Below are 25,986 nucleotides of genomic sequence, written 5' to 3'. Positions count from 1 at the left end.
TCTCATCATAAACACATTAAATATTAATAAAACTATGCATTTCCACAAAAAAAGCATGATGTTGACTACTTCCAAGGCACACTGGTTTCCAATCCTTGCCTCGTGAATCTCCTCACATCATATGGAATGCTGAGGTTGAATGAGCAAGAGCTGAGTTCAGGTTTTCCCCACTGCTAATGTAGAAGCCCTTAGGACCAAAAATCAGCAGGAAGTGCAGCAACCTGGAGCAGGGGTGGGAAGGCAGTCGGGTCTCATGATCAGTACAGATTGTTCACCACGTGTCCACTATCCATGGATACCCAGGACGGTTAACTTACAACCTCAGCATCTTTCCAGGGAAAAATGGTAAGCAGCTGCTACATGTTCATGCATAGTCATGACTGTGAAGGCTTTGCAAATCAAGTCATGCACTTTTTTATGACGGGCCTTTGAAGTGGGTTTCCTGGTTAGCCTCACTTTGACAAAAGAGGAAACTGAGGCAGAGAGGTAGATAACTCACCAGAAGCCACCAGAGGGAAATAGTTGTTTTCTTAGAAAACCACCCTTAATGACGCAATATATCATGTGTGTTGTCTCGGGCATGTCAGACATAAAATACCACTATACAAAGACTAATTATAGTAGAGAGAAATAAGGAGTTACTGTGTGTATACACTTGTGATTCCTGTCTGCTTTAGTTCAAGACTGTGCCAAAGGAAAACAGATGCCCACTGCCTGCTTCAAAGTCCATGGGGACTAGTGGGACAATGTAGGAAAGCTAATCTTTTCAAGAACTATAAAGAACAACTACTAAATCACCTTTGTGTGAAGTAGATCTTAATTTTGCTAGAGTATGAGAAGATGAAGAAATAGTGGGCTGTATTCAGAAATTATTCTGAGAAAAACAAGACTGATGAGATCTCTGTTGTCCTAACAATTCTCACAGCATCCTGAGAGATTGAGGTTGCTTTATGTGGATGAGGGCTGGGCCCGACTGGCCATGCCACCTTACCCTCACCATCCAAATATGTTGTAAGCAGGAATTCTGTTCCATGAGATACTTAAAGGAGAATGAAAAGGTGCATGCGAAACATCTGCATTTCCATGCTGGTTGCACCACTGTTGTGCTAAATGAGAAAGTGGCTTGATCTGGTGGCCTGGGCACTCACCAAGATTGAATCCTAGTTTCAAGTTTGCTCCTAGTTAGAAGCATAGACTTGGGCGAAGGAATTAATTTCTCTGAACCCCCATCCCCTTCTGCGTGCTGAAGGCCTTTATCTTCTCAAGTCTAGCAATGAACTCTCTAAATAACCCACCAAGTTAAGCCTCAGTTGCCTTATGCATAACAAATAAAGTATGAATGGACCTTACTCCAGGGATTGGTGAGTAAGTAGTAAGTGAAGTGACTGTTTTGATCATATAAACAGACTTGATGAATATTGCTTTGATATGCAATAAAATACTACATATTTACTTTTCCTCATCTTTAATCAAATGCACTTAAATGCAGTCCCAACGTGCTTTGTACAGGGAAGACCATGGCATGAATTGAGGCCATTTTGCTTCTAACTATCCTGTTTAAAAAAAAAATTGACTTTTTAAAAAACTGGGCCACTGACTCATCTTTGTATTATAGTTATAAAAGGAAAAATTTAAGCTTCTCAAGGGAAAGAGACAAAGCAAGAGAACCCAATTACCCAGCTGAAACTGTACAAATATCAGCCCGCACACTCAGCCACGGAACAATAGGCAGTGTAATGAATTACCTTTTCTCATGAAAGCCCTCTATTTCTATCCCCAGGTCTGCCATTTTCTCCTAAGGTTGCATCTCATTTGAGCGATAAAGAAATGATGCATTGGTCTCCTGTCCTCAACTCCACCTCTTGAATTCAGTACAAATATTAAACCATTCATTTTCATTCTTCTCAAGAGTTTTCTTGCCTTAATGAATGTTTTTACGAGGAGAGAGGAAGGAAAAGAGTGAAGATGGAATTTACAAATAGACCGAAGTGAATCTTAAAGGAGACAAACACATGAAAGAGCAAGGTGAAGGACTGCGAGAACAAAGAGGGCGGAAGGAGAAGCCACTCGAGGGAGAAGGCTGGCAGGCGGGCTCCGTGCTCATCCTCTGCACTGCTCTCTTGTCTACATCCCTGCTTTCATCTCCATCCTCCTGCTTCTGATTGTGCCCTTCAGGACTCGGGCGAACTAGAAAGGCTCCTTGTCTGTCTGCCCAGATCCACTTGGAATGATGAAATAATATGAGGTCTATGCATAATTGCTCTGGGCTGTTAAAAAGCATTTTCTTGAAGGGAGCTTTACACTTTACCCGTTCCAACTATTAATGCGTGTGTAATATGCCTTCACTCCTAATTATTTTGTCACCATTTTGTTAAGTGTCCAGAATCTACATTTGAACTAAGACACTTTAATTATCAAATTAACACAATTTCATGGTTGATATGTTCAATTTCTCCCCACTGGACTTTTTATCTTTTTTTTATTAACTAGCTCCTTTCTGGTCTTTTCTCCTGACTGCACAAAGAAGTGAATAATGCCCTGGTCTCACATGCATGACTAACTTCCCATAGATGTCCAGAAATCAAGGGTGGCAAAATTGCACCGATTCTTGTAACTAAGACTGGTATGTGTGCTTTACTGATTTTTAGTCCCTCAGTAACATTCACAGGTTAGAAGCGTTAGATGGAAACAGCAAAACTTTCATAGCTTCCTACAAGTAATTGCACTTGGTTCTTTCATGTACAAAAAAGTAAAGAATCTTAAAGAGCCTCTAACATCTTGCTGACCAGAAACTATGGGGAGGGGAGTGGAACATAAGGAATTATTTAAGTTGTCAAATGATAGGAGTGAAGGGACAATGAGTGAATAGAAAAGAAACTAATTACAAGAACCTGAATAATTTAGGTTCTCTATAGAGCACATTCATTGTAAAGCACTTAGCACAATATCCATCCTGTGTTAGGGGCCCACACATATTTGCAATTTGCCTCCTGCATTAGTGTCCCTGGAAATTCTCTATGAATCTTAGGATAACTTTCCCAACATATGGTCCATGGTCTTTGAGATTATGAAAACGATTGCATTGAATCTGAAGATTTCTTTGCTCAACCATACTGCAGTCTTAAAACTTATCACCTTCCTACACAAGGAGAGTTAAGTCTTTATATTTTGATTGTTTTTAGTTCACTAATATTTGTAATTTTCAGTGTGCAGGTCTTTTCCCCAGTGCTAATTTAATTAAAATTGAATTTTAAAATGTGAAAAATTCAGTGCTGCCTCCGAACTCACATGCAGAGAGCCTATAATTTCTAATCCTGAAAATTATATTGGTGGTGCCAACTGGCTGAATTCATCAACCTGTACTGCCACCTTGATAAACATTTAAAACTTTATTGAGGTATAATTTGCATACCATAAAATCCACTCTTAAGTACAACTCAATGAATTTTAGTAAACTTAGCTATGCAAGCGCTTACCATAATTTAGTTTAGTACATTTTCATCACTCAAGACCCACTGTGTTCATTTCCAGTCAATCCCTGTGTTCATTCCTTGGCCCCAGACACCACAATGTACTTTCTTCCCCATGATTGCTAAGACCTCTCGCACAGTGGAATTGTGAACTACATGGTCTTTGATGTCTGCTTCTGTTACTTAGCACATGATGCTTAAGGTTCATCTCCATTATAGGGAGATCATTTTATTAACCTTGACTTCACCATGGCAGCTGGTTTTCTAAGAGGTGTTGGTTCAAGTTGTTCCTTTGATCAGTTCTGCTGAAGTGCACTTCTTAGTTATAAAGTGCACAAGGTGCACCTCTTAGATATAAAGATGAATAGTGTGAATTCATGTTAAGGCTAGAAAACATTTGAGCATTTAAATATTATCGAGGAGTTATTGAAATGGAAGGAAAATACATCTGAAAGAATAGGTTGCATGTATATATGACAGAGTTACAAGGCTAGAACAAGAGTTCTAGGCTCTTCACCCTGGCGTAGGTCTGGCTCTTATGGGTATTTGAGGGAACAAACCAGCAGATGGACAATCTCTCTCTGCCTCTGAAGTTTATAAAAAGAATTGGTTTTGAAAAGCAGCATTTAATAACATACTACTTGTTAACTGAATCTACTCGGAAGTCATAAAAGCAGTGCCTGTGAAAGATGGACTAAAATGTTCACACATTTCAATGTGGAAAGCATCAGAAAGGGGAATACTCTCATTTGGAGAGTGAAGAGCTAGATACATCAGATAACAGGAAGCAAAATGAATGCACTATTTGAAATATTCATTTTTGATACTAGGGAAATGTACAAAGTTATTTTCTTGAAGAATTTGCAAAATATACCGATTTCTCTATCGGATCCTGTCGGTGTTTCATTAAAATCAAGAATGGGTTCAGTAAACTTTCATGAGGGGGTAGAACACTTGTAATGAGCAGCTTTTTCTAGTTCTTAACTGACACAGCCAATCAATGTGAATGATAATGACATTCTCTCTAAATGCTAATTTGGCAATTTCTGTGTAGACAATCTCTTGTTTTTATGTTAAATATTTAAATATTTCAGATTATTTCCCCATGTACTTCAATTTTAGGATACCTTTACTCAATAAATGTTTACGTAAGATCTTGTTTAAGGCAATTCAACTTAGATGCTTCAAATTCACTGCCATTCTCCATTCAAGTTCTTAAACTACAAATTTATTTGCTTAAATAGGACTGTAACAGATATTGAGGCTGTCAGTTTACTACAAAATGTAATTCTAGAATATAAAATTTAAATCTTAAATATTTGACTTCTTACCTATTATGTTAATTGTGTTTAGGGACAATTGGCAATATCTTGCAATTCAGAATTGCAATTAAATTACAATTTTCCCAAAACTTCATAAACTAACACTTTGACATGCCACTCATTAGTAATCTGGTTAGATTTTTCATTGATCTTTTGAATAAATGTCAAAATATAAAGAATCGTTAGCAAAGTTCAGGACATCTTGCATATTGGACTGCATCAAACAAACCTGGTATGATGTGTGGAGCTAAGGGAGTTAACCTCCATGCTGAGATCTCTTCTGTATTCCATGCCAACTTCGTCTAAAACTTTTGGAGTTGATTTTTTTTCAGGTATGCACATACTAAAATATTTATAATCCTTCTATATTTGATCAAGTATTGAAGTTTATTTGGATGGAATTATGTGTATACACAACCAAATTCACCTGTTTCTTAACTTAGTAAAGACATTGTTTTACCACAATATTGTGCTTGACCACAACTTATATTACATGTTATCAGTAAAAGCAAAACAGCATACATGAATTTCTATGTTGAACTTTGGAGGTTTTATAACAGCATTTATAATGTTTCACTTCTGGCAGAATTACCTCCTAAAGACCTTACTTTAGTGTTCCTGTGAACTGGATGAGAAAGAATCATCCTTGAAATCGGCTTTTCCCTTGGAATCATCTGAGCGCACTGATACAAAACTAGCACTACTTAACTCTGACGAGTTTTCCAATGCATCAACAGGGACTGCTTCTAGTATTTTAGGTGTATAAGCAAACCTATAATTTATAAATGAGCAAAATTATCTTAAATGACAACCCTTGATCTCCATGAACTATCATGTCATTGGATGTGGTGTGAAAGGAGCTTCCTAGAGCCACTGAAGAGTACAGAGGCCAAGTCTCAAACATGATAGATGGCTTCCAAAGCTGACAATGCTCCCTGACCAGCTGTGTCTGTCCTGGAGTTCAGGGCATTGGTGGCATTTCTCTAACATTCTACTTTGAGTGCATTTCTGAAGTTCTATCAGACCCCTTCCTTGAGTACTGACCTCCAGGTTGACTATCTCGCTGCCACATCATTGAATGTGGAGTGGAACACAGACTTTGACACCTTTTACTCGTTGATACACAGAACACATTTTTAACTATCTGAAAATTATACCTTGGAATTCCAAGATATTATGAGTTCCTTGTGCAGAATGCTCTATAAAAGAAACTAGGATGGAGCAGTTCTTTCCACTGCTTTCCTTATCCTGGAGACTATCAAACGAGGATAGGGGTGTGACCAAACATAACTGTGGCTTAGGAAGGAAGACAAAACCAGGGGGTCTTTAGAAAGCACTGAAGGAACAAGGCAAGGCTTCCATGTATGATGGAGCTGGCTCTATAGAGCAAGACTCTCGCATCCTCTCAGTCTACCGGTTCCTCCATTGTTGGTTTTGCTGCCACCAAGGCATGCAGACACCCTCAGAGAAGCTTTGAAGGTTGAGAAGCAACTAACAACCCTCCTTTCCATTTCCAAAAAACATTCACACACAGGAGCCCGCGTGTCAGGGGCTAGAATTTGTAATTACAGAAAAGAGGGAAATGCAATATAATTCATGGTGGGCTCGAAGATACATTCATTTGTCCACCCTAAACATTTATTATCTCATTCAAAAAGTACTTGTGACCACTCTCAATGGTCAGCTCCGGTTTACGTTTTGGTGTTTCAAGGCAAAAGTGGGTGAGAGATGAAACAATGAGATGGTTAGGGAAAAATACTAGTCCTTCAGGTGTATGTTAGGGAGAGTGGGAAAAATCCTATTCCACACCCCAGAGGAGGGGACAAATGTGGAGAAAGGGGAAAATGGAGAGAGCCTGAGGCAAAATGAGAAGGAAAGTTGACAGCATAGGAGTCCTCTGGAGCTGGAGGAGGTGCAGTGCAGGTGAAGCATGGCACTTTGGAGGGAGGGGAGGGAAAGAAGCCCGAGGAAATGAGCTTAAACCGAACACTAAAGCTGCTCAGTGCTGGGCATGGTAGTGCAGAGGTTAAGCTACTACATAGGATACAAGTATCCCATAAAGTGCCTGGTGAGTTGTGGCTACTCCGTCTCGTCCAGCTTCCTGCTTAACATCCCTGGGAAGCAGAAGATGATGGATCAAGCAAGTGTGTCCTGCCACCTGAGTGAGAGACCCAGGTGGAGTTCCTGGCTCCTGGGTTTGGACTGGCCTGACCCTGGCTGTTGTGGGCATTTGCAGTGTTAACTAGTGGATGGAAGATCTTTCTGTCCCTCTTTGTCACTCTACCTTTCAAATAACTAATCCTCCATAAAAATTTGATCTCTTGGTATTGTATGGGTAGGACCTGTAAATAACTTCAACTATGAATATGATCAGATGGAACTGTGCAGAAAAACTGATGGGTATTTTGAAAGGAAGGGAAACTTGTGATGTTTAGTTACACATCCTCTGCTCCTGCACTCTCACCTTTCTTGGTTCAAGGTCAAATTGGAAACACAAGTAATGAACTCTCTAGGGTCAGGCAAAATGATTTGGACACCAAATATAACTATGATTAAAATAGATACCCGATGAATCCTAGATAATCTTGCATCAGAAATAAGTCAGGAAGTGAGGTCATCACATGAACTGGGTCAGGTGGTGAGGTCATAATTGAGAAACAGGCGAGGAGACAAGAACGAGTCGGCATGTTTCAATACCCAGCAGAGCCAGGTGCATTAAAAGCAATGAGTCTTAAAATTTTACACACTAAAACATCTTACATTAAAAGCTTCTTACGTCTTTAAATGGCACTGTGTGACTGTAAGCTTAAATACTACATACATTAAGGAACACTGTAGAAGTGGCCAGAAAAGACTTGCATGATCACATTCTTCCCCAACTCCTCAATCCTTCAGCAGTGCCTTAGCGAGTTTTAAAATATCAGTTGGCAAATGTTTGCAATGTGAACTTTGTCAGGAGCAAATCTACTTCAAAGAAATATATAAAAGTACTAGAGGGTAATTTATCTCATGTGAGATTATAAATCTGGGACTCCAAACGTGGTAGTCTTATGACATCATTTTTCCAGTCTATAAAAGAAATTGAAAAGCTACATTAAAATAAATATTTACTTGAAAGGCAGGGAGATGGGATCTTCCTTTCACTGGTTCACTTCCCAAATGCCCCGAATAGCTAGGGCTGCACAAGGAACCAGGAACTCCATCCCACTCCCACATAGGTGGAAGGTAGTAAGAACTCGGGCCATCATCAGCTGACTTCCCAGCTTCAATAATGAGGAGCTGCATCAGAAGCAGAGTGGCTGGGGCTCAAACTAGCCCTCCAATATGGGGATTCTAGCATTGCAAGCAGTGGCTTACCCTGTTGCACCCAGTTTTCCATTTTTTTAAACCATTGTTTTATCAGTTTAAAGGGTTAACTACAATTGATCTGAGTAGTCTCTAGTTAGGTCATAACTGAGACTTCTTCAAAGCAAACCCCTTGGGTTTGTTAATCATGCTATTTGTTCCACTATACTCCGCACACCCGAAGGAGAACTGACCTCCTCTCCATCTGCATAGCAGGTATTGCCAGTGAAGGCAAAGGAAGGAGAAGATGCTTTGGGCATCTCTTAATTCCCTAATCTACTGCTGTTTGTGTTAGGGTAGGATTGATTTTTTTTCCCTTCCAACTACAGAAAAGTGGTTCTGTGTGAAATTCCTCGAATTTAAGAGTTGAACTGACAACTGCAAGGGGTGTAGGCTCACCTTCACTCAGGGCTATAGACTTCATCCTAGTCCTCTGCTCTTGGCATATCTTGGCTATTTTTGGTGGCTTATCACTGAAAGCAACAGAAGCAGATAAGCTCTACTTAGATTCTTCAAGTAATTATTTAGACACCAACATAGTACATGGTATAAAAGTACAAATGGGGGCCAGCATCATGGCGCAGTAGGTTAATCCTCTGCCTGCAGTGCTGGCATCCCATATGGGTACCGGTTCTAGTCATGGCTGCTCCTCTTCCAGTCCCGCTCTCTGCTATGTCCTGGGAAAGCAGGAGAAGATGGCAAAACTGCTTGGGCCCCTGCACCCACGTGGGAGACCCAGAGGAGACTCCTGTCTTCTGGATTTGGATTGGCACAGCTCTGCCCATTGCGGCCATCTGGATAGTGAACCAGCGGACAGAAGGACTATCTCTCTCTGCCTCTCCTCTGTGTAACTCTTTCAAAATAAATATTTAAAAAATGATAATATGCAAGTATATACATAAGCAGTAAGGAATATTATCTATTCAGAAGCTTGTAGTGAAGCCAAAAGAAGTAGACATGCTTTCTAATTTCAAACATGCTGATAGAGTGAGAATTGTTTTCTCCATAGAATCAACTCTGGATCAGAATTGAGTGTATTGGTCCCTGGCTGGGAGTACACTAGCTAAGTTTTGGAACAAGAGGTAGCAGAACAGGGCTCGGTGAGGGACAGGGCTTTCAAGGATAGACAAAGGAATCTTTCTTTATGTTCTGGTGATCAAGGGTTTGGACCTAGATATGAGCCAAAGCAATAGGAAAACTCCAGGTGTGTCCCAGGACAGGAGTGGTTCCATCATTTGTGTTGGAGAAAAGATTGGAAAGGTAGTTATGGCACATCATGGAGAGTAAGAAGTGCATGCTAACTCTACAAGAGGATCTTGTGCAAGTCACTGTCTAAGGTGAGTTAGGTGGACAAGACTGGGGGTGTGGTGAGGTCGACAGACTGAAGTTCTGAGAAGCCTGTGTGTAACTTGCTATGGTGGAGAATTGGGAGTACGGCAATGGCAGTGGAAGCTATAAGGGAACTAAAGAAGCCCAGTGGAAGACAAAAGATGCAGTTGACTGAACATGGTTTGAGCAACAGAATGAAACCTCACTGTGTGAATACTTGCATGTGGGCCACTTATCACTGTGTTCTCAGTTCTAACCCAGGGCATGACAGAGTGAAGGCTAAATATTTGAACGAGTGAGTGGAAGGAGGACATTGAAGGCAGATCCAGTATTGACTTCAGGTGATTCCATCACCTAGAGGAAAAGAGATGCTGGGCATGATGCTGGCTTTTGAGTAAATGTAACAAGTTGGATTCACACCTGCTGAATTGGAAATGAGAACATTCAGCAGGCAACGTGACCAGAAGAGAACAGAGGGCTGCAGGGAGGATCGGCCAAGGATAATAGAAGACTTGGGACTGGATGATACACTCCAGGGAGAGAACAGAAAAGACAAATTCAGACTTGAGTTTCAAGGCAACCAGCCTTTAAGTTCATACGGTATGCCAGTAGACACTACCTTGTTTAATCACCAGCGTGATCATGTGAGATGAGCATGAAAACCTCACCCAGCAGAGGAGAAAGGGTAGCGGGGCTTGTTGAGCATTCCAGAGCTTGCGGATGGCACAGTGCAGCACTCTGACGTTGAAGCAGAGCAGCCTCCAAGCGCAGACGCAGGAGTGGTTATTGGACCATGAAGCAGTCCATCACAGAATGTCAAATGTGGTTTGATTTGTCAGGGTTTGGTTTCAAAAGCAAGTAAAATCCAGGCCACAATTGTATGCCTATCCTTACTGCTTGTTTCTTTCTTTGTTAAAGTTCTTACCAAAATGGGAAAGTTTGTATATTTTTAATCACTAATTTAGATCTTGTATTTCATTTATAACATGAATCATTAAAATGACTTGTAACATGATATGTGAATCTTGTCTTGGCAAGAAATCTATTTATGATGATTCTTAAAAATAAGGGCTTATTTATGCTTCTGAATTTCTTGTGATGTGCAATTTTGTATCACCATTAGCAAATGGTGTCAGCTGCCAAATAATTCTTGGCTCTCTGCAGAAAAGTTCAAATATGTACTAAATCACACTAAAGTTATTCACATTTTCTTATGTGTTTACCCATTACTATTTAACAGTGAGGTAATGAAACAAACTCTAGTCCAACACACAGAAATAGACACAGTAAGGTGAGCAGAATGGGTTTATTAAGGAATTAAGTCCTTGAAAGTGCAGAGTGCCTCAGGGAGGACCTCTCCCTTGGTGAAGTTGCCCACAGGAGGTGAAGGCCTGAAGCCAAGTGTGTTGGAAGGAGGCTTGACTAGTTCAAGGTAGGAAGGAGTAAATTAAGCTTCTGCCACAAAGATCACACAACTTCTGGGCCTTTGCATTTACTGATCAACTGGAGATAACCACTACATCACTGCACAGATATGAATTCAGAGAAACTGAGGACAGGAGAGTTAAGTGATTTCTCAATTTAAAAGTTTCCCATACCTCCTTTCCAAGTTAAAGCAGAAACCTACATTTTACCTTTTGAATTCCAGCTACCTATAAAAACACAAGACAGCAAATGCTACAAAAACATGTTGAATGAATGAGTAAAAAGTGGAGGTGAAGTTCCAGAACTGAAGATTGACATCCAAGTCTCATTGACCTGTTTCCCCAAGTTTGTCACACCAGGATGACTGTCATGTTCTAGAATTTCTGTCATCCCAACCTTCCAAAAGACCCAGATGATCACACAACACAAGAGAAGTTGGAAGATAGTATTAATACCAATTAAGGGTCTGCAAATTGAATCTTTGAGCCACAGAGCTTGATCAACCAAATTAAAACAGATAGAAACAAATGATGTAAGTGTGAACCAGTAGTTTCTTTTGCAGACCATAATTTTACTGCTGCTGTCTTGTCATAACAACTGATGGTTATCAAAGTGATGCTTCTCATAACATAACTGAGCCCAAAATGGCTGCAGAAATCAACTTATGGGATAGTGTTCTGAAAAATTTAATAGACTAGCACAGTGGTGAAGTGAAGAGGAAAGGAGAAAGTCAATGAGGAAAGTTTTGGTTCACACATTTGCACAAGTGACTTGGTCAGATCATGTGTGTATGAAAAACACTGACGGGAAATGCTAAAATAAATCATGGGTTACACTGAAGGCACTTATTTCCCAAAGTAGAGGTAAAAGGCACGGAAGCTTTCTGCCTAACTGTCTTTGGTGGGTCGTACGTAAGCTCTGACAAGCTGTAGCGGACCAAGGCTGTGAACTCCTTGACTGGATGCCACACAGGCATAGCCTCACCATAGAAAAGGCACTGGCGTGCGTGCGTGTGTGTGTGTGTGTGTGTGTAAAACACCATAAACATCACAAGTTTTTGTGAACTCGGGCTGATTGTTCATCTCTGCATTTACAGGCTTTTGTGATTAAAAGCAAAGCACTTCCATTACTTTCTCAGCCTGTGTGGCTCTCAGGTGACAGGGAGACTGAAAGCATCTGTTAAGTGCTTCAGAGAAAAACTCAATTGAAAAGAGCACATTCATTGTTTGAATGTGAATTTTAGCCAGGTTGGCTTAACAAGAATTTTTGACCTTTATTGAAAAAAAATGCTCATTAATTATCCATTTTCTTAGACCTATCTCCACATGGCTTGCTATTAAACGTTTCAGTTTTCATTTTGCTACTGATATTAATGGTATTAAGTCAGCTCCTCCATACATGCTTTGGTTCACTTGCTGATTCATTCACATTTGTTGGAGTTTGCTTTTATTTCAGACTGAGATGTCCAGGAATAATGATAGCTGTAGTCTAGGGGAGGAGGGAAAGCCTACTGGTCAATATGGTGCTGTGGGATGGGCTGGCTGATAGTTTGCTGTGGGAGTACCAAGGAAGGATGCCAAGTTCAAACTGGGGGCCCAGAAGAGACAGAGGAGATGCAGGCTCCAGTTGAGGATAGTAAAGGATGAAAAATTGCTCACCAGGCAATGGAGAGAATAACTGAGTCCAAGGTGGTGGGGTGGCCCAGGAGGGACCAGAAGATAAGGGACAGAATATTTGGAGTCTGTTGTATTATCATATGAGCTTTCTAACTGGAGTGAAGCAGTCCAGTTTTCTCCCCTACAATTTATTCCACGCTCTATGGCAAGCTTAAAATCCCCAATTCTATTTCCCTTATTCCTAGAAGGTAAACATTCTTCTAACATGAAGACCCCCCTGACTGGGCCCCATCTCATGCTGACCTTGAATGCTCACGTGAATTCCACACATCGCTGTAGACTCGATGCTGCTTCCATGCTCTTCATTCTTTCTACTGACTCCAAAACCTGCATTAGAGAAAGTGGCTAACATTCACTTGTCAATTCTTTGTCCCCTTTCCAGGTTACATTTTTGACCACATTTGGACCCAATCCTAGTTCCATCTGCCTGTTAGGGGAAAAGACAAACTTTATTTTCTCCTGCTGCCCACAGTGGGTATGCCCTGTGGATCTGTCCTCAGATCATTCTTTTCACTGTGTGTGAATTCAGAAATACAAATTCACACAGTAAATGGCAGGTCCAGGACTCATTCAAATGTAGTCCTACACACTATATAGCATTACAGAACAGAACAGACTACAGAAATGAAGTTCTAAAAGTTGATTCTAATTTACTAAATTTTTATAAAGCTTGAAGACTGTATGTTGGTTTTAGAGCATTTAACCCATAACCATTTTTCTAAGCTTTTATGAAAATGAAGATAATACTCAAAATAAAGCTTGCTTGTTGACTTGTCACTATTTTTTTTTTTTTTTGACAGGCAGAGTGGACAGTGAGAGAGAGACAGAGAGAAAGGTCTTCCTTTGCCGTTGGTTCACCCTCCAATGGCCGCTGCGGCTGGCGCGCTGCGGCTGGTGCACCTTGCTGATCCGAAGCCAGGAGCCAGGTGCTTCTCCTGGTCTCCCATGGGGTGCAGGGCCCAAGCACTTGGGCCATCCTCCACTGCACTCCCAGGCTACAGCAGAGAGCTGGCCTGGAAGAGGGGCAACCAGGACCGAATCCAGTGCCCAGACCGGGACTAGAACTCAGTGTGCCGGCGCCGCAAAGCGGAGGATTAGCCTAGTGAGCCGCGGCGCTGGCTGACTTGTCACTATTCTTAAGTGGACAACCTTAGGAAGTATTCTTAGTACACTATAAAGCTGTAACTTTTTTGTGACTTGTTATCTATGATGGCAAAATGAAGTATTACTAAGGTTTTTCTTTTTCCCCAAAAATGTGACCTGGCTAAGACAGCTCCCATGAAGAGGCAGATAATATAGGCTCTAATAACAACTTAACCTATCACAATGCCTTAGACTGAGGCAAAGGAAAAATAATTTTGTCCCCGAAAGATCATTAAGGTCATAAAAATAAATGGTATTAGACCAATTGCTTAGGGTCAGTCCGGAGGACTAGATTTTGTTTCTTGTGGACATATATCTGGATCCTGATCCTGTGAACTCTCCCAGGGTCATAAAGAAAACAGCCTTGGCCTATGTTGACAAATAAAGTCTCTAAAGGAGTAACACTAAATAAACAAACAGGAAACTGATAACATGATAAATAGTGAAGTTAATAAACTTTTCCGGTGAAAGCCAAATCATTTATGGAAAAGCTTCCAGCTTTTTTTTCTTCAAAACATCAGAAACATCAGAGTGACAATTTCTCAATTTCCCCCCAGAACTGTCATACTGAAAAAACATACATAGTAACTAAATATAATACTTCACCAATATTGTATTTTTACTCCAAAAGAAAACACTATGAAAGTTTCCCAACTTCTCTATTCATTTGCTTCCTGAACATTCCAGACAAGTTCTGCTTGAACCTGCTGTGCTTAGTCCCTGGGTTTCAGTCAAAAGTGTGGTCCTAGCTTCTGCTTTCAGCATTCTATTGGAACTGAAAATCTCCAGGTGACTTCTATTCTTGTGTGACTGATTCATATTGCCACAGACTAATGCTTAATGGCTCAGGGCAAGTCACTCCTGAGCTTAAGGAATAACACCTGACACAGCCAGCCATCTAACAGTCTCATGAACAATTTTCCATACCACTGAGTAGGAACGCTGGCTGTGTATCTTGTAGCCAAATTGCCCTTGGAGAAGTTTTGGACTTCCCAACTCACCTCATTTTAAAGGCATGTCTGTCCACCTTGATTATTTGGGAGGCAGAAACACACACACACACACACACACACACACACACACAGTGCTCCTTTCAGCTAGTTCGCTCCTCGAATGCATGAAACGGACCCCTGCTGGAGACGTAGCTGGGTTCCAGGAACTCGATCCAAGTCCCCCTCAAGGTGGCAGGAACTGTCACTCGAGCCATCACTGCTGCCTCTCAGGGCTCATATTAGCAAGAAGCTGGAATTGGGATCAGAGCCAGGTATCAAACCCAGGTACTCTGATACAGGATATGGGTACTTTTTTAAAGGTTTTTATTTGACAGGGAGAGTTAAAAGGAGCAATAGAACTATCACCCACTTGTTCATTTCTCAAATGGCCACAATGACCAGGCCAAAGCCCGGAACCTGGAACGTCATCTGAGTATCCTGTGTTCCTCGGACCCAACTACTTGAGCCATCTCTGCACACTCTTCCCAGACACACTAGCAGGGAGCTGGATCGAAAGTGGTGTGCCCAGGACTCGGATGCTCATGTGGGATTTTAGCTGGTACCTTAACCATTAGGCCAAATCCCTGCTCTCCCCTGCCCCATTACTAAGCATGTGTTTAGGTTGAGGATGGTGAAGGAAGATTGCTAGGACTCCAGGTAGTGGGGTGGTAGATGGAAGACCATGTGCAATATCACTATCAGTTTGAAATGAGGTTTAAGAGGATGTGGAAAAACTTCCCATGAAAACCTTACCTGAGTCCCTTCTTAAATGCTGATAATCAAACTTGGTGTCCTGTCTGAAGTGGGCTGGGGCCTAGAACTAGAAGAAAATTGTAAAAGTCACTTGATCACGGACTTTGTAAAGAAGTACTGGATTGAAATATTTCTCAAACCATCACAACACCAAATTGTAAAATGTAAGCTTTTTTTAAGATTTATTTTGAAAGGCAGCGTAACAGTGTCCGAGGCAAAGGGAGATGTCTTCCATCCTCTGGTTTGCTCACCATATGGCTGCAATGGCTGGAGCTGCACCCATCTGAAGCCAGGAATCTGGAGCTTCCTCTGGGTTTCACACGTGGGTTCAGGGGCCCAAGGACTTGGGCCATCTTCCGCGGGCTTCCCAGGCATACCATCAGGGAGCTGGATCAGAAGTGGAGAAATGGGACTTGACCCAGTGCTCACATGGGATGCCAGCACTACAGGCAATGGCTTTACCTGTTACGTCACAGCATCAGCCCCAGCTTTTAATTTCTTTTTTTTTAACTTTTATTTAATGAATATGAATTTCCAAAGTACAGCTTATAGATTACAATGGATTCCCCCCATAACGTCCCTCCAACCCGCAACCCTCCCCTTATCCACTCCCTTTCCCCTTCCATTCACATCAAGATTCATTTTCGATTCTCTTTATATACATACAGAAGATCAGTTTAGCATACATTAAGTAAAGATTTCAACAGTTTGCTCCCACACAGAAACATAAAGTGAAAAATACTGTTTGAGTACTAGTTATAGCATTAAATCTCAATGTATAGCACACTAAGGACAAAGATCCTACATGAGGAGTAAGTGCACAGTGACTCCTGTTGTTGACTTAACAAATTGACACTCTTGTTTATGGCATCAGTAATCACCCTAGGCTCTTGTCATGAGCTGCCAAGGCTATGGAAGTCCCCTGAGTTCACTGACTGATCATATTTAGACAAGGCCATGGTCAAAGTGGAAGTTCTCTCTTCCCTTCAGAGAAAGGTACCTCCTTCTTTGACCCATTCTTTCCACTGGGATCTCACTCGTGGAGATCTTTCATTTAGGTTCCCCCCCCCCCAGAGTGTCTTGGCTTTCCATGCCTGAAATACTCTCATGGGCATTTCAGCCGGATCCGCATGCCTTAAGGGCTGATTATGAGGCCAGAGTGCTGTTTAGGACATTTGCCATTCTATGGGTCTGCTGTGTATCTCACTTCCATGTTGGATCGTTCTCTCCCTTTTTGATTCTATCAGCTAGTATTTGCAGACACTATTCTTGTTTATGTGATCCCTTTGGTTCTTAGTCCTATCATTATGATCAATTGTGTACAGAAATTGATCACTGGGACTAGTGAGATGGCATTGGTACATGCCACCTCGATGGGATTGAATTCGAATCCCCTGGTATGTTTCTAACTCCACCATTTGGGGCAAGTCAGCTTGAGCATGTCCCGAATTGCACATCTCCTCCCTTTCTTATTCCCACTCTTATATTTAACAGCAATCACTTTTCAGTTAAGCCTAAGTTTCAGAAGCATTTATGAGTTTGTATCTGAAATGGTGCTGATATACGCTTGACATCTGTAATACCTACAGTTAGAAAAGTCATCACATCCTCAATATTTAACGACCACTAGAAAAAGTGTGAACCCTCCCAGTTGGAGAATAATCCCACATGGGCTAGACACATTGTACCCATCATTTGTACCCTTTTTCATTGGATTCATTTGGGACTCTTTAATGGTAAAGACGATTCCTTTAAATGGTCTCTTGAACTCCTTCACTGATTTGAGGGGGCATTTTCATTTCCTTAAGCAAAGATTTTTTATGAATATACAATGACACATGCCCTAGAGTACACTCCAATATGTGTCTTAGGATACAGCAAGTTCCGTAGGTTAACCTTTATCTCTAATTCCAAAGTCCATCAGTTAACCAGCCATCCATCTTCCTACCCTGGAAAAGCTTGTCCTCTGAGAAGACTTTTTTATGCCTTTAAGGACAACTAGAAGCTAACTCAGTCCTGGAGGCTTCCCTCTGTAGCTTGCACAGCAACATTGAAATAGGCAATCCCCCAAAATGGAGTGTACAGTTTATAGCCAAGAAAAGTAGATTCACTTGAAGTTCAAACCTAGCCATCTCCTTAGCTATTAACAGCAGGGTTTATTCACACCCTGTTGTCCAAAGCAAAATGATGACTGTATTAAGAGCCATCTGTTATGGGCACTTAGCACATGTCATCTGGAATTTGCAAACAGTCTAGCTAAGGTGCTGGTACTACGTGTTTCATAGATGGGGAGAAAGGGTTAGAAAAGTTTGAGTAACTTGCTCAAAAGCAGTTGATAATTTGAGTTAGGATTCAATCCTCTCAAACGTCCTGATCATTTGGTGATACGTGAACAAAGGTCTAGATAGTTTCATAGTCACTATTTTCCAGAGAAAAGCAGTAGGGGAGAGGTGCGTGTGTGTGTGTGTGTGTGTGTACGTGTACAGAAAGATGGGAAAGGGGGCTTTGCTTAATTTACCAAGTGGGTTCCCATGATTGTAGGAGCTGATAAAATAGAAAATCTACAGAGCAGGCTGCATCTCCCAGGGAAGCGCCGGTGTTCTCTTGAGTTTGAAGGCCACGCAGAGGCAGAATTCTTCCTCAGGGTTGTTAGTCTTTCTCCTAAGCTCTTCACCAGATTGGATGAGATCCACCCATATTATAGAGGATAATACAACTTGGTTAAAGTTTATTGATTTAGATGTGAATCTCATTTAATAACACCTTCAGAAACAATGGGAGAGGGAGAAAGGGTAGGCAGGGAAGAAAGAAGGGGGTGTCAGAGTTGTATCTTTTTAAAGTATATTGAACCTGTTCTCTTCCTATTAATATCATATCAACATGAAGAAAATAAAGTATCAGATGGTAAAAGCACAGATTTTAAGAGATTTTCTCAAATTTCCCTTTAAATTCCAAAAATAAAAGCAAACACCTTCATGTTAATATCTAGACTGGTGTTTGACCCCAAACTGGGTATCATAGCCTAGCCAACTGGACACATGAAGTTAACCACCATGATGGCCGTTAGGAACGGATGCAGTGAAACTGAGTCTGGTTGGTAATTGCCAGTCTGGGGGCTTCCCTGGGGGTCCATCATTCTATTATTGGGGATGTGAAGCAAAAACGGAGGTGGGACAGATGATTGTAACCCAGCCAGGAGACGTGTAACCATTCACAGGAATTCATCATCAAATAAAGAGAATTATGAACACAAAGTCCCATGAGAGGTGAAGTTCACCAAGCAGCTTTCTTGGCCTGTTATAAATAGATTAGGGAAGTTTGCCAATGTCTTCTGGTCCTGACCCCTTTCCTGAGCTGTGGTGGCCGACCATTTCTCAGGATAAGGAAGCAGAGATCAGAAAGGTCAACACCATAACTCAGTGAAGCTGAAGCTGAGATGCGTTATCTGCTCCCTGTTCTCTTCCTGCTGTCTTGGTTTCTGCCTCTGCTTTATCAGTCCAATGCAGTTGGGTTAAATGAAGGATTCTGGGCATGAAATCAAGATTTGTGTAGAATACCGCCTTGGACTTCTCCTAGAATTGAGAGCTACTTAAATTCTCTTGGCCAAATGGCACTGTTTTAGGCAGCGTGCTACTGCTGCATGCTCAGTGTCAGGAGACCTGGGGGAAGGTTAATGCAGAAGGAATACATCGCTAAGAGGAGCCGGTGGTCCCCACCCTAGTGAGACTGATGTTGCAGGCAAATAACCTTTACATCCTTGACCTAACGCTGACCTGTGATGCCCTTGGGAGTAACACTTGCATGGATTTTAAATACAAAGTCCTTTTAAACCAACTATGATTAAACATGTGTCCCCATCCCTACCTTCTTCAAAATTATTCTAGGAAGAAATCTCAGCCATAGCAGGAAAATAAACGATCCTCTTTTATTCCAGCCAAGTTTATTGTGCCACCTGGTTTTCGGCACCTTCCTCTTGCTAAAAATCTCAAATCATGACCTAAAGAATGTCAACAAAATGTTGTTAATGCAGGCTCTTTTAAACATCCTCAACTTTTAAAATGAGCAAGTCATTAAAAATCAAGATGGTCTTCAGAAAAAAATCGGCCCTCATCACCTAAGACTGTCTAATGTGAAGACCAGATTTTAAAAACCAAGTTACTTAAAAATCTGAACAGAAACTTCACACCTGCGGATCATCTTAGAAATGTGCAAAAAGCAGACACATTTTTAACAAATATAGAAATAACATCCACACATCGGAAATAGAAACTGAGAAACATGAAGTCTTACAAACTTGCAATAAACTTTTCAAATGAAAAAATTAAATGGCCCCCAAAAGAACAGATCAGTGACTTTTAATCATCTTAATGTTAAGATGGGAAGACATTTACTATCTTCTCTAACACATTAATTTTTATCTGAAGACATTTCAAAAATCACTTGACTGAAAATATAAATTTAAAACATTAGCAATTTTTCTTTAGGAGGAGGCTCTACAAAGTACTGTGTGGAACCTGAGTAATAAGATTGATTTAATTCCAAACACTGCCCTGCTTTCCATTAACTTGCCTCCAAGCTGGGAAGAGGATCTTGTCCTCGTAGGGATTATCCTAGACATACCAAGTGCTTCATAGTAACGAGCACAAAATATCCAGAAAAGGTAGATGATCGAGTATGAGGTGGACTGCTGAGGTCCGTAAATGCAGCAGTTGTCCATGGCAGACAGGACACTGGGCCAGTGTGATCGTGGCAAATCTGAAGTCTCCATGCAAGGAGATGAAGCATGCGCAGGACTCAACTGGTGGATACAGATACTGCTCCCGACTTTCTGTATCTGTTAGCCTCACAGGAAGTAACGTGAGGAAGAGTGAAATGCACTGCAAGTTTTTTTTCTTTTGACAGGCAGAGTTAGAGAGAAAGGTCTTCCTTCCATTGGTTCACCCCCCAAATGGCCACTACCGCTGGCGCACTGCGCCAATCCGAAGCCAGGAACCAGGTGCTTCCTCCTGGTCTCCCATGCGGGTGCAGGGACCAAGCACTTGGGCCATCCTCCACTGACCTCCCGGGCCACAGCAGAGAGCTGGACTGGAAGAGGAGCAACCGGGACAGAATCCGGTGCCCCAATTGGGACTAGAACTCGGGGTGCTGGTGCCGCAGGAGGAGGATTAGCCTAGTGAGCCGCGGCGCCAGCCATGCAACCTTTTCAAACGTTCTCTGTATTGAATAGGAATCTAGGAATGCACTCTGCTCACCCTAATATCGAAAGGCACCCTCTAAAGCAACGGTTACTTTTTAAGTCATAAGCCATAACACTTAAAAATTGGTGGCGTGGAAGACCAATTCATCTTCAATAAACAGCTACCTGGCTCCTGGCTCCTATTTTTCACTCCCATTGCCCCCCCCCTTTTTTTTTGACAGGCAGAGTGGACAGAGAGAGAGAGAGAAAGGTCTTCCTTTGCTGTTGGTTCACCCTCCAATGGCCGCCGTAGCTGGCGCACCTTGCTGATCCAAAGGCAGGAGCCAGGTGCTTCTCCTGGTCTCCCATGGGGTGCAGGGCCCAAGCACTTGGGCCATCCTCCACTGCACTCCCTGGCCACAGCAGAGAGCTGGCCTGGAAGAGGGGCAACCAGGACATAATCTGGCGCCCCGACCGCGACTAGAACCCGGTGTGCCGAGCCACAAGGTGGAAGATTAGCCTAGTGAGCCGCAGCGCCGGCCCCCATTGCCCTTTTGATAGTTCCTACCAAGGCTAGTGCTGTGCAACCCACAGAGGCCATGTCTGCATGTGTCCAGGTCTTGGTTCCATGAGCTGGGGGAGGGAACCTACAGGTGCACACAGTGGGACACTCACTCCCTCTCCTCCTGGGTTCCCTGAGCTGGGGAGGGAACCTGCAGGTGCACATGGTGGGGCACTCCCTCTCCTCCTGGGTTCCCTGAGCTGGGGAGGGGGACCTGCAGGTGTGCACTGGGGATTACCACCTCTCCCCTTGACCATCCCTCCTCTGGGCACTTGCTGCTGCTTGATCTCAACTTCTTCCTGTTTTTTTTCCCCCACTTCTAGCTACTTGGCAAGCACATACAATAGTTCTCATTCAAAAATACAGTTCTGATGGCACCCTTCTGTGTTTTTTTTTTTTTTTTTTTGACAGGCAGAGTGGACAGTGAGAGAGATAGAGAGAAAGGTCTTCCTTTGCCATTGGTTAACCCTCCAATGGCCACCGCGGCCGGCGCACTGCGGCCGGCACACCGCGCTGATCCAATGGCAGGAGCCAGGTACTTATCCTGGTCTCCCATGGGGTGCAGGGCCCAAGCACTTGGACCATCCTCTACTGCACTCCCGGGCCACAGCAGAGAGCTGGCCTGGAAGAGGGGCAACCGGGACAGAATCCGGCGCCCCGACTGGCACTAGAACCCGGTGTGCCGGCGCTGCAAGGCGGAGGATTAGCCTAGTGAACCGCGGCGCTGGCCCACTCTTCTGTTTTAATTCCTTACGTCACTCATTTCTTCCATCATTTATTCATTTATCAAAAAGCCATGGGGCAAGCCTTTGGCTACATGTTTAAGACATCACTTTGGAGTCCTGCATCCCATGTCTGGAGTTCCTGCATCCCATTTCGAGTCTTGGTTCCATTTGATATCCCACCTTCCTGTTGATGGGCATCCTGGTGGGCAACAGGCTATGGCTCAAGTAGCTGTGTCCCTGCTACCCACGTAGGGGGTCCAGATTGACTTTCTGGGTCTTGGATTTGGCATGGCACAGCCCTGGTTGTTAGAACTGGGGTAAGTAAACCAGTGGATGGGAGATCTCTCCCTTTCACATAAATACAGATTCTAAAGAATCCCACCATATTTCCACATTCTCACATTTTTTGTTAAATACAGTACTTCTCAAAAATAACATTTAAACAACTTGTCATAGCTTTTAATTTCATGTCGACAAATATTTGATGGTTACGTGCCAAGCATTTTGGCAGACTTGAACGTGAACCTCGAGACTCCCAGCTGGAACAAGCTTGGAGGCTGTACAGCTCTTGCTGGTCACCTGTCATGCTGTCCTCTGACATACAGCTTCACCAGCTTCCAGTCCCTCTGCCAACATCGTCGACATCCGTTGGATGTTTATAATGTCACATACCTGAAGGCAAGGATTCTTGCTGATCACCAATGCATCTCAAGCCCCAAGAACACACCCCTGGTTGGCACTCAGTAAATCATTGAGTGAATGAGTGGGCCCAGCCATATTGCCTTCCTTTGGGAAGCACCGGAAATTTCTGAAGACAAACACTCCCACAGCTGCCAGGGCAGACACCCGACAGGTGCCCCAGGGATCCTAGGGGTTTCCCATTCCAGGAGGGCAGGGCAGCTGCCAGTGCCTGCCCCAGAAACCTCTCCTCAGGGGCAAATTCCTTGATGGATGAGGAAGGGGAGTGGCAAGATCAGGTGTGGAGCTCCGGGCCTGCAGGTGAACCAGCCTTGTGACAGTCTGCACTTCTTGCTTGCTTCATTTTTTTATTTCACTCCTCAATGATCAAACTGACAACTCTCAAAAACCATGCTTTTGTCTGTAAGTGGGATGTAGACATGTAAAATTGAGCGGAAACACAAGGAACGGGTAAAACAAACCTGTGAGAACAATGCCAGGAAAGGCTCAAATTCAAGACAAATGAAGTTCATGAAAAACATTGGGGGGGGAAAAACAGCTGTTTTTGTTTGAAGCAAGAACAGAGTAGACCTAGGTCTTTGGGCAGTGTGATGTAATGTCGGCCAAAGGCAAACAGGGGTGATTCCCATTGGATTTTATGCCTCTGACTTAGAGAACAGGCCCCAGGCCCAGAGAGTAGTGAGCATCTGTTAAACAAAGCAAAACTCAGTTCAGCTGCAAAGACTATTTAAAACAAAAAAAAACTTCCCTATTTAAAAAGTTCAATTCTGTGTCATGAAATGAAATTACATCAAAGTTCGTTACCTATGTGTAATGTCAAATTATAATCTCAATAGGTAGATTATCTGAATGACTAGGAAGTAATAGAAATCTTCTGGAATTTTTGGAAAGTAAAGGCTGTTGTAAATTTGTTAATATAGTTGATTTTGGGTGTGTGAGTGTTTAAAATAATCTGTCTGGATTTCCCAAGAACGTATGGTGCCCAACCAGACCAGCTTACATATTTGTTGGATTTTAAGGCACATGTTCTCGATGCACCTGATTCAGTTGGCAGTTGCCTCCTATCACCATAAGTATGACAGTGAAGTGGTGAATGAGAGGAAGATATTGGGACCAGCTCAAGGTGTAACGGATCTGGATCCTACCTGCTATCTAATTATGGAAGGCAACTGTGGAGAAGTTCACAAGTTCAGCACACATCCATCTTTCTCAAGATGTTTACTATCTTTAATGAAGGCATAAAAGATAGGCAGATATGTCTAATGTTGACAAACTCGAGTGATGTCTAATATACTGCACTGTAAGCACGATGGATGCTCATTTCGGAATATCTGAAACAAGGCATATTTGGGGATAATATTCAATGAATTACACTAGATGATAGGTAATGTTTAATATTTCTAAACAATTAAAAGCATTTCAAGTATTAATAAGATGTTTTGCTATGGTATATTTTCACAGGCTAGAATAATCTATTGATAAGAGACTCTCAATTTCCTTTACAACTAGTGAAAGCCATGGTGTGCCTCTGTCTCTGGGTACAACTGAAAGATATTGTGTACACTTAGTTTGTCTTATCCCAAATTCTAGGCTCATATGTCCATCGCAAAGCATTAGTAATAATATCCTAGAGAAGAAGCTGAGAATTCTAGAAACAATATTTAGGCATAAGAATTCACAGGAGATTATACCTTTAAGGACCCACTTCTGTAATAGAAGACATACCATAGGATTTGGTAAAGAATCATGAAGGGTTGATCAGTCCAACATCCGGAGACTCATCCAGTAATTTTGCATCCCAAATCATGTTTATTTAAACATTTCACATTTCTTGGTCTGAAATGTTAGTAATTCTGGAATAGCATCACATCAGAAGATGCGAAATATCAGTACTGACACATAAGCTTTTATTTTCCCACCTTAATGCAATTTAAAGGCAGTTTTCTCAGACTGTTTAAGATGAATTCCTGGTAGCTGGCTGACTTTTTTTCTGTCCAGTTCCACCTAATTTCACTCTTCAAATTTCTGACCCAGCGTTAAATCTCCAACTCAAAGATTACTTCAGTAAACAATGGATTGTCCACAATTTTTTCTTTAACAATTTTTCTAACATAGTTCTAGAAAAAACTACCACTGGCTTTTCAGTGGCTAAAATAGTTAATCTCTAGAAGGCTCAAGTAGAGGCTAGCATGTGCACATAGAACTTTAAGATACTTAGAAACTATTTAGCCTCCCCATTCTGGGATGTATGTATGTGAACTCTTTTTGAAAGAGGTCAGAAGTTATGTTCTGAAACTAGATTGTTTTCCCCATCTGGAGGGCATTTTCAACACGGGGGAATTCCAGCAAACACATTCTCGGGTCCTTTCAACCCCTTGGTCTCAACGTTTGAGTGAACACATACGTTAATGTATGTTTACCACAAAAGCTGACACTGAAATAAACTCTCTGTTGCCTTTCCAGGCTTACTCCTACCTACAATGCTGGCTCAGCCATGCTGTGACTTTTATTTCGGTGTTTTGATATCTTTTCCTCTACCCGAGGAGAGTTCATTCTGACACTACATTGGCCCGTCCCCATTCTACCTCTTAGCATGTGCTCCATGTCTTCTGCAGGTCGTCTTTCCCACGACCTATCCCCTTGGCTCCTACTTCCCAAATGTCACCTCTTCAGCTGATACTCCAAGATGAATGTCACACAGTGATTTGCCCAGGGCTTTCACAGAGACAGCTGGTATCCTCTATAGGTTCAAGAGGGCACACTCAGTAAAAGAACATTCTGCTAAAGCGGAGGCAGAGTTAGCCAATCAGTGGTGCATCCTGAAGCTGGCTCTAGTGGCTAGATGTTATCACCAGTAGGCCTAAAGAAGTAAGGAGTCGGAACCACATTTCTGGACGCTAAAGAGATTGGAGCCCTAGAGAAGAGCCTCAGTAGATAGGGTTAAGCTTATGATTATAAAATAAACTGAAAACGTTATTGCAAAAATTAAAAGAATAAGGAAAGAAGAGGGAGGATGGGAATGTGGGCGAGAGGGTTGAGTAGAAAATATCACTATGCTCCTAAATCTGCATATGTGAAACATGTGAAATTTGTTTACCTTTATAAATTGAAAAAATGATAATCCAACTACTGAGCATTAAAATCACAGAACATGGAAGCTGGAGGACTAAAGGATCCTGGGTGACCTGGAGGTCATTCCCACTTCTGAAGCACAGAGCAGGGCAGGACGGGGCCAGCAGACTGAATAGCACTAACAAAAGAACAACTCCTGCAGGTAGGACACTTTTACCCCCAAGGAATTCAATTCCCTTAAAAGTGAAGTTGGGGGCTGTAAAAGACCTGCTCACTGGGAGAGGACGCAAGCAGGAC

General features: G+C 42.2%; 1 long non-coding RNA gene across 2 annotated transcripts in view; it reads left to right on the top strand.

Annotated features, from left to right (window-relative positions):
• Positions 1-25,986, top strand: part of LOC138843750 (uncharacterized) — a 148,043-nt gene that overhangs the window by 83,457 nt on the left and 38,600 nt on the right. The window contains exon 4 of one of the 2 annotated variants that reach the window (XR_011378709.1): positions 1,781-4,631. The exons of the other annotated variant lie outside the window; for it this stretch is intronic. This is a non-coding gene — a long non-coding RNA (uncharacterized lncRNA). Of the gene's footprint in view, positions 1-1,780; positions 4,632-25,986 lie in introns of those variants that run through there. 2 annotated transcript variants of the gene reach the window in all.

This window comes from Oryctolagus cuniculus, chromosome 9, assembly GCF_964237555.1.
Source record: "Oryctolagus cuniculus chromosome 9, mOryCun1.1, whole genome shotgun sequence".
Classification (NCBI taxonomy): Eukaryota; Metazoa; Chordata; class Mammalia; order Lagomorpha; family Leporidae; genus Oryctolagus; species Oryctolagus cuniculus.
This window is presented reverse-complemented; position numbering and strand designations above follow the sequence as displayed.